Source organism: Rissa tridactyla, chromosome 4 (assembly GCF_028500815.1).
Source record: "Rissa tridactyla isolate bRisTri1 chromosome 4, bRisTri1.patW.cur.20221130, whole genome shotgun sequence".
Taxonomy (NCBI): Eukaryota; Metazoa; Chordata; class Aves; order Charadriiformes; family Laridae; genus Rissa; species Rissa tridactyla.
This window is the reverse complement of record NC_071469.1, coordinates 20209473-20222921: the sequence shown is the minus strand read 5'-3', so window position 1 is coordinate 20222921 and position 13449 is coordinate 20209473. Positions and strand designations below refer to the sequence as shown.

At 41.7% G+C, this 13449-nt stretch overlaps 1 protein-coding gene across 24 annotated transcripts in view; it reads left to right on the top strand.

Annotated features, from left to right (window-relative positions):
- TSPAN4 (tetraspanin 4) overlaps window positions 1–13449 on the top strand; it is a 460958-nt gene that overhangs the window by 258091 nt on the left and 189418 nt on the right. The gene's annotated exons all lie outside the window — the stretch shown is intronic.

The window sequence follows — 13449 nt, the reverse complement described above, 5'->3', positions numbered from 1 at the left end:
TGCATTTGTGTCTGCTTACTAAGATGGAAAGTGAACTTGTTGCTACTTTTAAACTTAGAAGTTTAAACTTGGAAGTTGAACAAAGTAGTGTGTAGGATACCCCTTCTGTGGCCTCATTACTTGGTGTGGACAACCTACTGAGGGTTTCCTTCACCCTTTCATTTCCTGGCCTTTAGCTGTGTTTCAAAACCATGATATAAGGCAAAAGAATATGTTTATAGAGGCCAGTTGCATGAATGCCTTCATCGCATTGTTCCAGTGAGAGCTATACGCTCCTTTTGTTGGAGTACACTCCTTTGTGTTGTTTTGATCTTTCATTCTCATGTGTGCTTGCCTCAAAAGTCATATGTAGTCGTAGAGAAATCAGTGAGGTCATTCATGATTTTCCAGTTGAGTACATGCTTACATCCATTGCTGTGTCGTGGCTGGCACACTCGGTACATCACAACATTAAAGCCTGTGTCAGCAATCAGGTGATTGTTCTCTGTCCCAGTCAGTGATGGGTCCTAGTGTTGCCATTACCCCCTGAAGATGTGGCTCTGAAGAGCAGAGGGAGACCAGAGCCTTCCTCACTTCTTCTGGGGCTGAAACTCTGTGGCAAGAGCTTATCAAATCACTACAAGGCATGCGTGTTTCAGCAGGACACCATGATAGGACATATGGGTGTGCATCTCCACATCATCTTTCTAATAAACGAGCTGGGTGTCAACAGCAGGGTGGTTGGGCATTTCACTGCCGTGAAATGGAGCATAGGCTGTAGATGGGAGACTAAAGAAGCTCAGTGGGGGGTTCAGGTTACAAATGCTGTTTGTCTTGTGAAAAAGGGAGTAGCATGACTGCTAGGGGAGGGGAGGAAGTGATTTCTAGTTCAAAGTCTCCCATCCACATTCATATGTGGGAGGGTCTGTTGTGAGGTCCTCAGGAGGTATCTTTAAATGCCTCATTCTTCCAGAGTGGCTTATTAACGTGCTGAGGGAAATAAGGGGTATTGTGAATCAACACCAGTTCTGTCTTGGTACTTAGGAAGGCGGTGTGTGTTTGCAGTTGGATGCTACCATGTCTGCATTACTGATTGTGCTCTCATGAATTGTCAGAGGTACATGGAGGGCTGTGAGTGAGATGGAAAGAGCTGTTCTCTAGTGTGCGCTGCTGTACAGCTGTTTAAAACCAGGCATGCTGCAGTGCTGGTGCATCAGAAACACAAAGTGCAGGCAACTTCTGCTGACCTGAGTCATACCAAGGAGTCAGGATGTGATAAACTAGTGCAAGTCCACTGAACTGGCATGGTGCTACCCAGAGCTACATAACACAAGGAGAGTGTTCTCTTTACACCCTAGATGAGCTGGTAGAAAGAACGTTGGTAAGACTGTAGTCTATCTTTCAACTCTGACTCTGCTTGCTTCTGTGTTTCTAAATATTGTCTAATATTTGTTGCAGCTTACTCCAGTCCTTTCTGAAAAAGACAAAACATTATTTTTCTTGCTCTTGTAAGCTTTGTGCCTCTACTGACCACCCCTGGTTGAGATTATAGCCCTGACAACTAGTTGAAGTGTATGATAGAGAGATGCAATAGGATGCTGGCATTAATAGCTCTTTTCAGGACTATGAATGGCAGTGCCACAAAGGATACTCACTGCATTCTGATTCCTTTTACAATATTCATCTTCCACTGAAGCATGTGCATATGATAAGAAGAGGTACTGCTGCAAGTAATGGATGTGTACTTACAAAGGGAAGATGGCACATAATAATATGTCTTTGGCGTGCTTTTCAGTGGGAAAGCCTTAATCCTTTGAGAGAGAAGGAAAGGCTTTTGTCTTTCCCCTGAAACCATCAAAGCTATTCTCAAATGCTTGGAGGGAGGGAAAAGAGAGAGGGGGTCCCAAAAAGAGAAAATAACCATATGCCAACTGGGCTCTTCGTGAACTAAAGCATACGAGCAGGGGAGTGGGTGGTGTCAAATACTGCAGCACGATTTCTGTTTTATTTCCTTCACATGCTACCTGCACAGCAGGAGTGATTGATGATGATCATGTCCAAATGAGGTTTGCACAGCATGTAGTTATAATAGATGCAGCTCTTCACCTTCTCACAGTGAAGAAAGTAGCTAAAAAGAGATTTTAAAAAGTACTGGCTTAAGCTGACCTATCTTTAGTAAAAGCAGAAAAAAATTTCCTTTTCTAGTGATCAAAAATTTTGGAATGATTACAGGTTGATGATGATGCTGTTTTGTTTTTCAAGTTGTTGTCAGTTATTTGTTGTGTTTTACTTTGTGAAATTAAAGGAGAAGCATCTTTGCAAGAAGACAGGATTTCTCTTTGTGTACATGCTCACAGAAGTTTCGCTGTCCCCACCTTTCTCCTCCACCCTTCTCTAGGTAGTGGGTTAGCGACAGACAATAGTAAGCGCAAAGAGGAGTTGTTTTTTTCATGCTTTGACCTCCAAATAAAAACTGCCGTTATTTCCATGTATAGAGAGCAGTCACTGCGTTAAATGAATTAAATGCCTATTATAGGTCGTTCCTGCTTTTTATTCTGTTTGGAACAAATGCTTTGATTTTCTTCAGAAATCATATTTCATTTTCTTCTTCCTGTTCCTGTTCATTAACTCCAGTCCAGTTTGTGCATCCCTACAGCCTATTTCACAGTACTTTCAGCTGTCTTTCCCATAGTGGGCCAGAAAAATATTCCTCAACCCTGTGCAACTCCAGTGGGATTGGTGCTGCATTTCTGAAGAAAAGACCCTCTTGGAATTCTGGCAAACAGGAAAAAAGTCTCAGAGACCTTGATTTTAAATGTTCCTGGCAAGCTTTATTGGATCAGGTACTGCACTCACGCTGTAAAATTTTTAAAATCTGTCATATAACTGTGAAAACAGAGCAGATTTCTCCTCCCCTTTCTGACCGTTGAAGGAAACAAAGCTTCTTCACAAGTGTCAGAGGCCGAGGTGCCTTGTCAGTGTTGGTGCTGAATTAGTCCATTGGTACAGTAGACCAGCAGCTATTAATGTAGAGAAAAAAAATGATAGTCCTAGACCAGCTCTTTTCTCCATGAAGAGTCCTGCGCAAATTACACTTGATGCGTTTGCAACTCTCGGGTATTAAGGTACTGAAACACAGACAAAACAGTATTAGACAGCAGTGCTGCTGCTGTAATGGGAATTGCCATTCAGAGGCCGTTTGATGGAATATTGCCAGATGCAGAGGAGCCATCATTGTATCACTGCACTGGTTTGTAAACTCCCAAAATAATTTTTGTCACCTGATAGGTAATACTTGACTGACTTCATTCGTTTTTATGGACTTCGATTTTCTTTTGTTGAATTGCTGAACCCTAGAGACTGAAGATCACCTCAGATGATCGCAAAGCAGAATATTTTTATTTCATAATGAAATGTTGTATTCCACTGTGAAATACCCAGGGAAGAACATTTGTTTTCTACATTCTGCCCTCCAAACATCCAGAGTTTCTTTATGACAGTCAGTAAAATGAATTATTTTCTTTCTGCGCTTGTAATCCAAGGCTCTGCTTGCCTTCTCTCTCTTTTTTTTTTTTTTTTTTTTTTTTTTTTTGTTAAGAAAAGGTAGGATATATCCTAATGGCTGAGAAAGTGCTATAGAAAGAAAAATACCATTTTCTTAACCCCCCTTGGCTTATGCCCAGGGTGGGTTCCCACTTTCTTTTACTTCTAACTCCCAAACCTCCACGACTCAAAAAGGAAATGCACAGAACTGTACTTGTGTTTCCAGTGGCTCTTGCTTTACTTAAGAGATCCTGTGCTAGAAAAAACTAGCTAGACTGGCAGTGATTTGCTATTGCAAAGAACAGATATAGACTCTTCAGGTAATGCTTTAACCCACAAGAAATTTGGTAAAACATAGAATTTGCAAAATGCTGTTGTTAGAAGACAAGTTATAGAGAGGAAACAGCAGCAAAAAGAAAGGAGACGAAGTAATATTATTATTTATCAAACTTATGATTAGTCATTTCTACGTGTGTGTTTCCTTTCCATTGTTAAAACATACTGAAGTTGTATGCACTATAAAGAAGTCTTCAAAATGGTATGTGAAGACTCTAATTCTCTCAAAGACCCAGGGGAATATTCCTATGCAGCTTGAAAACTTGGGAATTGCCATCTGCTGGATGCACTATGGCTGGGATGAGCAGCTGGAGCTCTGCTTTCCACCTTCCTGCCTAAAGAGATGGGGCAGGGCACTCAGCCTGCTGCTTGGTTTTGGCATTTGGTCCATATAAAATTCCCAATTGATACAGCTCTGAGAATGACGTATCTTGGTTTCTGAGACACAAAGTGTGAATCTGAAACGTATGGAAAGACAGAGCCAAGGAAGTGGCAGGTACCACTTTTGAATGTGCCAGGATCAGTGTGGAAAAAAACCCAAGAACCTATTTAATCTGATTCCAGGCACCAACTGTGGATCTCTTGCTCTGGCTTTGCTGCTGTTGATGGTTTGTGTACCACAGTTTCGGAAGCTCTGCACTAATGAGTACTGCTGGCCTGGTGTACCAGCAATACTGCCAGCAGTCAGTCTTTCTTACTTGGATGGAATTAGAAAGAAGTAGGGGAAGTAATGAAAATGAGAAATCCCTCCTTCCTGGCGTAATTTTCCTTCCTTGCACTTCAGTGGCATAGGTATGTCTTGTAAGAACGATGCAAATGTTTATAACATCTGGAAAACTGAGTGTGCAGGGCAGCTGGAAAAAGGAACGGGTTGGTCTGAAAACACACCGTGGGGCACTGGATGGTCTTTGCGTGATCCTGGTCAAATTTGGCCAGAGGGTGGAGGCAGAGGGGTGTCTCATCATTTCTGTGTACCTCGTTTGGAAACCATCTGACATTATTAGCTTGAGAGGAGGGCTGTTAGCTGAGCTTATTCCCAAAGCTGGGGAATTTTGTGAGGGAAGCAGCTGATTTTGTTGAATTGGATTCCTTGTCCTTCATCTGCATCCTCCATCAGTCAGCTGAATGAGATTGATGGCTAAAACAGCCAGAAACTCTACAGATTGTTAGTGGCTGAGGACAGCAATCATTTTGTAGTTATACTTGGCTGCAGTCTTAAGTTGGTGGAAAAAAAAATTACCAATAGAGCGGTAAGCCATTTTAAAAGCGGGCCCACCATCTCATCATCATTACTTGTGCATGTTCTCCTCTGATGGCGCAAGGGCTGCCACTCATCCCATGGCACTGAGCTTATCAGTTGGAGCTGCTGCATGCTGTTCTGCGGGGAAGATAGTCACATGTCTGGGTGGTGCTCTGAGAAGCCAGTTTGATTAGAAATAAGACAGACTGTGTATTCTCATATGTATAACAGGTGGGTAATCTATGACAAACAAAAATTTGATTAAACAGCAGTACAGACTTCGCTTCTGTGTAATTAAAACATGGGAAGTTTACCCCAGAATGTCATTTTCTTTCACTGCCTCCCAGTCTCTGATTCTCCTTCATTACTTACCTCCTCCAGAAACTGCTCAGTCTGATTGACATCCTATCTCTGACTTTGTGAAGGCTCTCTGAGGATGTATTTTTAAGGAGCATTGCTTTTAAAGAAAGGAGAGTCATTTGATATGGGAATTACAGACTTCAAAAAGTGGCGTTTCTGTGAGAAGCAGAACTATTGAGGGCTGATACCAAGTGAGAGAGAGAGAGATGATTGCATCACCTGATGTCTGATTTATATGGGCACCAATTAGAGCTTTTCCCATAGCAGTACCATTCATACAGTCTCTTTCCTGTGTGGATTCTGATGTCTAATAGCAGCTGGGGATCATACTGGAGTCTTATCTCCCAGTGAAGGCATTGCTAAGGGCTACATTTGCTACCTAAATGTGTACCTTCTGAAAACCTTTAGGAAGTTAATGACTTTGAAAGGATGCATATCTGTCAAATCAGCCTAACAGTGACAAATGGACTCATGAGTTATTCGTGGGATACTCAGCTGACACAGTTAAATTTCATAATCTTCTTTTCCTTAGGAAACCAGGCTCAGAAGGCTCTTAATAGAGGAGAAAAAAATTGCCTTAAAGTTGACTATATACTAGATACCATCTTCAAATTGCTCGCTGTGGGCCAGCTTCTGCTTCCGTTACTCATGACAAAGAGTAGCTTCATTGCTTTAGGTGGGTTTGCTAGCATATTGATATGCTCTGTAGCCATGAGTATTGGCAAGGACTAAGCACCTTGCCTTATATGTTTTGCTGTCAAGTGTATCCACTGTACCTAATTCAGACTTACTGGTAGTACAGAAAATTGAGGAAACCCACCAGGATTACCCATAAACCCACAGGATACAGCATGTTGCAGTTGCAGAGAAACTGGCCTTTTTAAAGCAATGACTGAAATGGCTGCAAACATTATTCCCTCTTCTGGACAATGACAGATACTCAATCTATTGCAACAAATAGTTTGAACTATACAGAGGAAGACAGAAGGCAGGTGAGATCATTTCCATTGTTATTCCTCCTCCTCCATGTCTTGGCTTGAAGATTTTTGAAAGCTAGGCCGTGCTTCCTTTTACACCTGATTTCTCATCATGGGGGCTATGATCAAAGTTACAATAACTACCACAACATGCGCTGTCACCTCACAGTTCACTCTGCCTGTCTATTAGATCTTTTTAACCCTCTTTGGGCCTTTATTTTAAAATATGAACCTTTTGGCCAGGGGATTGTTTGCAGCTCTGCACACACAGAGTATCTAGAAGATAAAACCCCAGTCTCAGTTTGTCTCCAGACACTGCTGTTTCAAATGTGATGGCTATTAATACTGCTATGTGATTTATTTATTTAGAACATAACTTTTGGCTAAGGTAGCAAATCTGTACAAGTTACTATATGAATAATATACAGTATCTATATAAAATATATAAAGACACTTCTCTCTGGTATTTATAGTGTAAAGTGAGCCCAGGTCAAAAATGAAATGTGGAGTTGGATGGAATGACTTCTGCATACTCGTGCAGATTGGAGGCAATAAATCGTATTTCTTATTACTGTCCTTTAATTGTTTCTCCAGGAAATGTTAAACCATCACAAGATGCAACAGAAGTAAATGAAATTGAAATCACAGTCTGTAATTAGACTGTCATACTGTAATGCATCTTAAATCTGTCTTCAACAGAAAAACTAACACCCCCCCAAAAACCCCTCCCAACCTGCTTCAAGTGTGAATGCATGCAGAGCTTTATAATTTAACATGATTCAACTGAGGCTTGTTCTAAAGATGCCATACATTTGAAATAGTAGTTTGGGTGAGAGAGAAGGTTGATGTACAAGGACAAAGGACCAGAATGACTTGGTCTTGTAAGTTTTTATACATAGCCTTTCAAGACTTTTGGGTGTTTGTTTTGTTGGGGAGGGGGGTGGTTTTTGTTTTTTTTTTCTGCTTGCTTTTCCAGATTTCTCATAAAGCCCTTTTTATTCTGTCCTTGGCCACCATATCTTTGTTTGTTCTCAAGTACTTTCAAAATAGTGCAGCAGCAGCTATTGCTCTATGTCATGTTATTTTTGGAGTGCCTGTGATCCATACTGGCTTATATTATTACTTTGTCTACTCTCGTATCTGCACTGCATGTTATGCCATACTTGATTATCTGCTCTTCTCAAAGGCATCTTCATGTTTTCACCCCAATCCGTCCTTCACAGGAAAAATCCTGGTTACTAAAGCTTCCCTTTTCCCTCAAGCTGTATTTTGAAACTCCTGTTTGAGAAATCATCCGCTGTGATGCCTGTAAACACTGCATCTGATGACCACAAAATGATAGTGATTTACTAGTGCAGTTTTGTTTATTACACATGTTCATTGCACATACCAATTAATCTGTGCAGGCTCTTATTTAATGCTTTTCCTCTTCTGGCACCTCATGCTTACATATTTCCTTTCATGAGAGGTGTTCAGGGAGGAATTTTTTTTTCTATATATCATTCCTGGCTCTATCAATGGGGATTTTGATAATGTAGAGGCCTCTGGATATAACTTACAGTGGGAGTGAGCTTTCTTGGCTTCTGCTTGTAGTCTTTAGTAGATGCTTTCTTGGTAAAACTCCTGAGTGTCTGCTCCTACTCCATGCAAATAGACAGCTGTCTTCCCCCTGCACCTAACAGGTTTTAGTTTGAGACTTGGAGAACAAGGAAAACTGCTGTGGTGAAGGGAAACGCAACCAACCACCTGCCCTTCATGCAGATGTCATTTTGCACTTTATTTTTCCATGTGAATTTCACTTTTTTTCCCTATGTGGCTTTTCTTTGTCACAGTGATCATCTTTAATGATCAAACAGCCAGCACAGGGTGCAACACTTGGAATTAAACAACTTAAGTCTCTTATTTGAAAAAGGCTTAGCAGTTAGGAGAAAAATTTCATTGATTTAACAAATGACTACATGGCAGGCCTACAGTGGGATTACAAAACCTTCACAGAAACAGCAGTTACACCAGCAAAATTGTGCTCATGCCAAGAAAGCTTGTTTTGTTCAGAGGACTGGTATAGGCTGTAATGGCAAAAAGTGCTTTTGTTAGTATTAGTTTATCCCCTAGTATGGGCTTTGCTGGTGTAACATGCTGACAATTTTTTTTTTCTAGCCCACAAGGCTTAAGAGGAGCAGTGCTGTCCCTGTGCTGCCGTCCGTCAGCACTGGACCCAAAGAGGCAGAATGAAGCCAGGAGAGGGAAGGCGAATGTTGGCTGTAGGAAATGAGATTTTGGTGTTGCTCAGTGGCTGTAGGTTTAAACTATGCAACAGCACAAGCAAGTACTACCATGTGAGCTGTAAGCAAGGTACTTCCCCCAGGAGCAGAAAGGAGGGGCGTAATCAATAAGGAAAGATAGCAGCCAGCATCTGCTGTGGCAAAATTAGTGGCTCCAGCTTATTTTATACCTCCTCCTTCCTTCTTTAATTGCCAGTTGTTTTGCCCTAAATACACAATATTTAGAAGGGAGAGCACAGAGAAGGAGCTAGGTTCTCAGTAAGTATGTTCATTCACTTCTCTGTGATCACCAAGACCAGGTACCTCCTTCGTGCTGCTATGCTTGGAAAGGCTCATCTGATGGTTTCCTCCATGGAAGACAATCTTGTGGGCTTCAAACCTTCTAAGGGTTTTTCCACTCCCATGCTGTGGTCTCCCAGTAGTGGTACCTGCAGTTTTTGGTCTTGTTGCAGTTCCTGTGACAACCTGGGAGTCATCTGCAGTAGCACCAAGGGTGCAAGTCTCCTTGGGAAACACCATACATGAATGCGTTTGGTTCTATTGAGCATCTGGATTTTTCTCTAGGTCATCTTACTATAGAGCGTTTCTGTGATATTGCTGATGTTCTTTATTCCCTCAGTATTCACTACTGACTATTATGAAGGTATATATACTGGGTGAGATGGACTTATGGCTCTTTTATGAAATACAAAACAGAATTCCAGTTTGTCCTGAACCACTTAGGCATTCAAAACCCCATCTTGCTTGTCTTTCAATAGCAATTTTTTCACATCCCTTCCTCCCTGGTGGAAACTACACTTTTTAGATGTGGTTATTCATGGCCATTTTATTACATTACTTTTTTCTAAAGTCGCTCTACAAATTGACCTTAAGTTATATCCCATCCACTGCATTGCTCCTGTCAAGTTTGAAAACATTTGTAAACAGACTGCCTTCGTACTGGCCAATCGAAAATTTGTACTCTTGTTTTCTAAGTGACATTTATCCAGGGTTGTAGCACAAATTGTTTGCATATGTCTGAATAAATCTTTTCACTAATCCATTTGTGGCAGCATCGGAAGGAGGTGAGGTGACACATTTGGTACCATTTTCTTCAACAAAACAACTGGAACTCTGGACGTGAATTGAGTTCCACTGCCACTTGCAATCTGTTGTGAGCTCCTGTCCTTGAAGGCCAGAGTTTTTAACACGTCCGCCATCTGCTCTGTACTTGTTATATCCATGCAGAAAACTTGGTTGTTTTAGAATGACTTCGCAAACTAAAATAAAGAACCCAGAAATAGTCTAATGCATCCTACATAGACATGCTGCCACTACCAAAGGATACACTGAAGCATCTTTGGCCATGAAAAAGCAGACGAAGTCACTCCATGACCTCCAGCCACAAGACTTTTTCACTTTTGTAATGTATTGGTACTTTTCTAATATTCGCAAGCCCCAAAATGTGTAGCAATAACAGTCTGGTGCAAAAAAGGAGGCAATCTTGAGAACTTTTTGGCTGGTCTTTCAGTGCAAAGAAAACCAGGAGCAATTTGAGTGTGCATAAGTCCATTCATTGTAGCTGTATGTATTATAACCAGTAAGAGCTCTTTTTCAGGTTTTCGTTGTTCCATGTCTTTTGTCAGTGGTGGCATTCAGTTTGTACTGTGGTGAACATGCTGATTGTACCTTGTGCTGCTTTGGTGCCCTTGCTGTTCTCTCCCAGTGACAGATGTGATAAGGGATCTCTATTTGCATCTCAGTTGGTGTGTTAGAGCTTGGTGCCACAGCATGGAGCACCCAGGCATACTGCTGCTCCTCTTTGTAGTCAGGCTGTTGCCTTCCTGGTGTTCCTTACTATGGAAAGCTGAAACTACAGGTATATATGATCACAGTGTTTCTGGAAGCCAAAGTGTGAAGTGTCTTTAACACTTTCACGCTAAACTCCTGCATCCCTTTTCCATGTCAGCATCGTGGCGTTCTACAAAGGCGTGATGACATGGCAGCAAAACAACAGGCCTTTCAGAGGGATCATGTGGCAGGTAAAATTACTGCTCCGGTGCCACAGGGAGCTCTCAGGTTCAAGTCGGAGGCAAAGAAACAGTGTAGCGAGTTAGGATCCATTTATTTGAAATAAGCATCACTGAAATCCTTTGTGTAATTTATGGCCACTTCCATTTGTGGTCCCTGGGTAAATTCACTCAGGACCATTTTAACCAGGAAACATTTTAACCATACTCTTACCAGTCTGTCGTCTTTAGTATGCTCTTGTGTGTTAGTTACAACACGTATCCCTTCGCACTCTCCAATTTCCATTTGTAAATAGGTGCTAGGTAGCTAATTCTTGGAGAAAAATTGACTAACAATCTCTGAGAAAAATGTCCTGTTCCTAAGGAGAGAGTATGTCTCCACTTATAATACTGGTTAAATTGTAATCCTGAAAAAACACAGACTGGACAATGCCATTTTTTTTTTCCACTGATAACATGAAAGGGATTTTTCTTTACCCTAGTAAAACCTTAGATGAATTTCTGGCATTTTCTAAGTACTGAATTTCTCTCTGCCTTCATTTCTCAGCAAATACTCCATAGGCTTTTCAAAATTAATGAATTGGTCCTCCTTCAAGCACAGGTTTTGATTTCCTTTGCCTTCTTAGCTGCTGACACCTTCCTCTAAGATTCCACTTGCTCTATCTAAAAGTTACAGTGAGTTATTATTTTGAGGCTGGAGCTTGGAAATACTTCATGCTTTGTCACTGCAGCTGATATTTCTCTCTCCAAAATAATATCCAACCCGTGCAATTCCCAGCTTAGTATTTTTAGCACAAGCTGCATCCAATTACGTGTCACCTTCTCTGTAACAGCAGCGTGGATTCCCTTGTGTACGGGTTAGGAGCACTCCCTTTTGCAACCTAACTTGATAATTCTGATGTGAAATTATGAAAACAGCAGAAGGCCCTTCATTTTAAATATTACCCCTACTAGTTGGAGGGAGTATCTATATCTGTCTATATATATGGTACTTTCTTTGTTGACCCCTGTGCTGAACACTTGTACCCTGTTCTCCATGGACTCCAAACAGAACTGGCCTCCTAAGAAATCTGAAGTTCTCTGGCATGTTCTTCTTGAAACTGGTTGTACCTTTTCTTGTCACTCTTATTTCTTTCTAAAAGAACATGGTTTTCCTTTTTGTTTCATGAGGTTTTTACAACTTCTGTAAACATTGCCATTTTTCACAGTCCCTGCGGGATTTGCTTTTGACTCAGGGTTCGTTTGGATAATGAAATTGTTTGCAACACCAAAAGCATGCCCTCACATTGTTTTTTCCCTAGCATGCTTTTGTTTGTGAAACATGCATGTGAGGGTAGGCATATTTAAGTGATGATATTAGAACTCCCTGGCATATATGTAGGATGAGAAGGTACTAAGCAGAAGAAAGAAAATGGAAGTTGAAAGCAATAAGGAGTGTCATACTGTATACCATTTGGTGCAGCATATGCACTTGCCCTCCATCGCGTGGCTGAGCAGCTGCACAAATGCTCCTTCCTGCTGGTGAGATCTGAGCCAGACCTCGATGCTTTAGAGTCACATTTGATCTCATCAATACCTGGTTTTGGATTGCTTCCCTTTGCTTACTGCTTGCGAGTTAATCCTCTTTGTGCATCATCTTGTTACGTCCTAACTGGCAACGCTCCGTTAATTTTATTTTTTTTTTAATTCCAGCCACATGTTGACGTTTGGGGTTTTTTTCCCCCCCTCTTTTATCATGTCTGTAAAAGTGAAAATGCTTTGTGGCCACACGGTGTCTGTGGGCTGGGGACTCTGTAGGATTTGCACAGTCTTGGCACATGATTTGCTGTCTGCTGGTATAATAGGAGCTGTTAGGTTGCACAGCAAGTTATAGGCTTCAGTCCCCATTATGCTCAGTAAAACAGCCATCTTTTTCTCATCATAGATATCATTAGCTATTATGTACTGTTTCAGTCGCTCAATAGAGGTGTCAAATTTTCCACTGAATTACCAAACAGGTCAATTTTCCCCAAACTTCAGTCCAATTTAACCCTTTTTCTGACTACGTGGCACGTTGCTCACAGATCCAGCGCTGCACACAGTAGTTTTAGTTTGATTTTGTTTTGTCTTTGCAGCTACACCCTGCTTTGTTCTGTTCCCAAATTAGGCTTTTGTCTCTATTGCCGAATGTTTTGTCCATTCTTTCTAAAGAACACTCGTAAAGTGGGGAAGCTGCAGGGGAACAGTTGGTTTCCCAATAGCTGTGGCGTGTTAATTAGATGCAAACCTTTAAGCCTCAGCTACCCATGGACTTGCATGCAAAGTTTATGTGGCTTCTGCTGCAGAAGACAGGACAGACAGTGCCAGAGGGCTCAGATGGTGCTTAAAAGCCTGCCACTGTGTGCTGCAGTGGGTTGTCCAGCCTGTAGCTCCTGAGCTGCAGGTGCCTTATAGCTTCTATTGCAGGGGTTGTCATGGGGCAGTAGGGATGCCAGCATTGCTGAAGGGGCTCTGGGATGCCTGTATTCCCTCAGCTCAGCCCCAGCCTCCAAGAAAGCAGTGTGACCAGGTGGAAACCCATGCCGTTGCTGTGGTGGGTGGCATTATGTGCTGTGGCTTTCAGGCTGGTGCCACGTCCTTGTGCCAATCGATACTGGTACCTCCACACAGGCGATGGAAAGAAGGAAAGGACACAGAACCTCCCTGTGGTATTGTAAGTACAGGACCAAGTACAACCTCACTCA